At 40.5% G+C, this 4,051-nt stretch overlaps 1 pseudogene across 1 annotated transcript; it reads left to right on the top strand.

Moving 5' to 3' along the window:
• The first annotated feature begins 2,341 nt into the window (after positions 1-2,341).
• On the top strand, positions 2,342-4,045 carry LOC101589294 (annotated as a pseudogene). Its single transcript, XR_002821924.1, has one exon. The product of XR_002821924.1 is annotated as a protein TFG pseudogene (transcript).
• Positions 4,046-4,051: the final 6 nt, after the last annotated feature.

The following is a 4,051-nucleotide window of genomic DNA, read 5'->3' as shown; positions in this document are numbered from 1 at the left end:
ATTTGCCAGTTTTGTGGAGGTCAAGTGAATCATCAGGTTATTCATGCATCGATGATGAAGATGCTCCATTATGGAAAAATACAAGATTTTATAACAGAAAAGTGGTGTGGATGGATGATGCTGACAAGGAAGATGATGACTTTGATGTTGGCCATTTAACCCAAAAATCCCATGAAAATGAAGTGGAGCAAGGGTCTACTGATATAGATGCAGGAAATATAGACCACTCTGATTCAGATGGTGAAGAAAACAGCAATGTGAATACATATGTGACTAATTAAAATGTTAAGAAATGGTCACACAACCAAGTGGAATAATCTGGTGTTAGAACTAGCTGGGGAGAGCTAAGTGACACAAAATCCTGCCTGGCAAGCACAAAGTCCTGAGTTTGATTCCCAGCATCAAAGCAAACACAATAACAAGCAAAGGGAAAAAGAATGAGCTCCTAAACAGTAGTGAAGGTTGTGGCAGGGGTGAAACCTACTGGACAGAATGCCAGAACTGCCAGTGAAGGCTGGAAATTGCAAAAGACAGAATGCAGTGGGGTTCTGTGAAGTGCACAGAACCTGAAAGGCAAGTAAAATTTTCTGTACATACCAATAGCCATACTCAATAATGTATTTATTATGTCACCTTACTAGCTGAACTAAAAGCATTCATGGGTCCGCTGCACTAGGCACAGATTTCTTATGGTGATTGCATGAATGGAAAAGACTTATGGAAAAGTGATGGATCAAAATATGGCATAAAAATTCATGGTCTTATAGGTGCAAAGACATATTATGCTTTCACTTTAGACATTTATTATGGAATTTAGCCACTAGGTCCTTCTTCGTGTAGTAATAAACCAACATGCTGTGAACACACTTGTTGCTCCCATCTCCCAAACTGCTCAGAATGTGACAGTTGACAGTTGGTTTACCATTTCCAGTTGATGTTACTGTTGCTAACAGAACACATGTTGCCCAGCACAAGAACTGTACACAAGAACAAAGCAGTAATTCCAAGTGAAAATGAAAGGTTTCAATTTCAAAACAAAGAATTGTATAGGACAATCTTTGGATTTCATAAAGATATAACGTTGATCTCAAATATGGCAAGAAAAGCAAACTGGCACTGTTGATGTTAACATTTCACCATGATGGAAATATTGATAGGGAAACCTCAACAAAATGGAAGTCTGAGATGGAAGTTTTCAACACCAAACCAAAATTGGAGTACATATTTTGATAAATTATGGGGCAAATATAATGTCACTTAAAACACAAAACATTGGCCAAGGTTGTGTTTTACTTGATCCTAAATATGTGTCACATAAATAGTTTGATATTTTATGAAGAAAATAGCATATGCAAATTATCAAGGAGAAATTTTCTTAGAGGACTGGGATCAAAGCTCATAAAAGATCATTTACAGCAGAGAAGAACTAAAATGTAAAACACTGTGGAAACTATGCAAAGAATTTGTGGATCAGGCTGGTGACCTGACAGGTAAACAGGGAGGCACAGCTTCACAAAGACCTGCTACACTAATAGAAAAATAATGTCAAAGTGTGCTCTCCGAGAAAGCAAAGGTCAAAAACAAATGAAAGAAAAAAAGAAAGGAAAGAAAAATATGTGCCATCGGTGTAAGCAATACTTATGCACAAACCACAAAGTTGTCTTTTGTGAAGACTGCCTGGGGTGTGGCAGCAGAAGCAAGGTTTATTTCTGTGGTTGGCCTTTGTTTAGTTTTATGTTGTAATTCACTAGGTTCTTATTTTTTGATGTTTCTTTCAGGTTTTATAAGCAGGTACACAGCTGAGGGAAAAATGCTTAGGCTTATTCTAAACACAAAATACATATTAATAATTTATTGAAATGACATTTTATGTATAACATAAGAACATCCTGGCAAAAGAGAAAGGCCCCCAAGGTGTCGAGTATGTCCCACAAAAAGGCCACAAAAGCAAAAGGCATGGTTTTCCTCTACAGTGAATGATCTATTAGGAACTTTGACCCCAGCCCTCTAAGAAAATTTTTCTGTGACAAGTTGCACTTCTTATATTCTTTATAAACTGTCAAAATATTTATGTTACACATGTTTAGGATCAAGGAAAGCACAATCACTGGCCAATGGTGCTGTCAGTGTAAACGATGTGTCTAGAAGGTGTTGTTGTCATGTATGCCTTAGATGTAATGCAGTCAAGATTAGTTTGTAACATGCTATTGATGTTTTCATTATAGCACATATATCCAGGGAGATGGCTCAGTAGAATAAGCACTTGCCAGGTAAGAGCAAGGGCCTGAGTTCAGTCCCTGGTACCACAAAAAAAATAAATAAATAAAATAAATAGGAACAGCGAGCGGCCCGCGACTGAAGCCTCCCTCTGAGAGCCCGGCGGCGGCCTCGCCTCGGCCCTGTCAGCGGTGACCTACGCTGAGGCGGCGGCCTCGGCTAGTCGTCTTTCTCTAGAGTTAACTCTTTAGAGCATCCTGGAGTCTACCATAAATGGACAGTTGGACCTAAGTGGGAAGCTAATTATCAAAGCCCAACTTGGAGAGGATATTCGGCGAATTCCCATTCATAATGAAGATATTACTTATGATGAATTAGTGTTAATGATGCAATGAGTTTTCAGAGGAAAACTTCTGAGTAATGATGAAGTTACAATAAAGTATAAAGATGAAGATGGAGATCTTATAACAATTTTTGATAGTTCTGACCTTTCCTTTGCAATCCAGTGTAGTAGAATACTGAAACTAACATTATTTGTTAATGGCCAACCAAGACCCCTTGAATCAAGTCAAGTGAAATATCTCCGTCGAGAACTGGTAGAACTTCGAAATAAAGTGAATCGTTTACTGGATAGGTTGGAGCCACCTGGAGAACCAGGACCTTCTACTAGTATTCCTGAAAATGATACAGTGGATGGTAGGGAAGAAAAGCCTGCTGCCTCTGATTCTTCTGGTAAACAGTCTACTCAAGTTATGGCAGCAAGTATGTCAGCTTTTGATCCTCTGAAAAACCAGGATGAAATCAATAAAAACGTTATGTCAGCATTTGGCTTAACAGATGATCAGGTTTCTGGGCCACCCAGTGCTCCAGCAGAAGATCGTTCTGGAACTCCCGACAGCATTGCTTCCTCCTCCTCAGCAGCTCACCCACCAGGAGTTCAGGCCCAACAGCCTCCGTATACAGGAGCTCAGGCACAAGCAGGTCAGATTGAAGGTCAGATGTACCAACAGTACCAGCAGCAAGCTGGCTATGGTGCACAGCAGCCTCAGGCTCTGCCTCAGCAACCTCAGCAGTATGGTATTCAGTATTCAGCTAGCTATAGTCAGCAGACTGGACCTCAGCAACCTCAACAGTTCCAGGGATATGGCCAGCAACCAACTTCCCAGGCACCAGCTCCTGCCTTTTCTGGTCAGCCTCAACAACTGTCTGCTCAACCACCACAGCAGTACCAGGCGAGCAGTTATCCTCAACAAACTTATACTGCCCAAACTTCTCAGTCTACTAATTATACTGTGCCCCCTCCCTCTCAGCCTGGAATGGCTCCAAGCCAGCCTGGGGCTTATCAACCAAGACCAGGTTTTACTTCACCTCCAGGAAGTACCATGGCCCCTCCTCCAAGTGGGCCTAACCCTTATGCACGCAATCGTCCTGCCTTTAGTCAGGGCTATACCCAGCCTGGACCTGGTTATCGATAAGTAGGTTCAGCTGTCCTGATGAATATAGCTGTTTGCCTCCCAAGACTCCAATACTATTTTATTTTAACTTGTATTGAAGTTCAGAAATTTAAACAGCAGAGCATTTTTTATGGTATCATTGTTGCTGTTAATTGAAAATGTAATTTGCTGGAACACAAAAAGACCAAAATGAAAATCTTTTTCCTCTCCTGCTTAAAATGTAGCAGCTTTCTAGTTATTTTGGAACACTACTCTTACATGTGTGTAAAGTGATTGGCTTTCTAGCTTCTCTTGTCCAGAGGATATTAAAACGCTAGGTTGAGGTTTAGCCATCTTACTTGGCTTTTTACTGTTAACATGATGTACTAAAGTAGAATCCT

The sequence above is a fragment of the Octodon degus genome, unplaced genomic scaffold, assembly GCF_000260255.1.
Source record: "Octodon degus isolate 3935 unplaced genomic scaffold, OctDeg1.0 scaffold00071, whole genome shotgun sequence".
Lineage (NCBI taxonomy): Eukaryota > Metazoa > Chordata > Mammalia > Rodentia > Octodontidae > Octodon > Octodon degus.
This window is presented reverse-complemented; position numbering and strand designations above follow the sequence as displayed.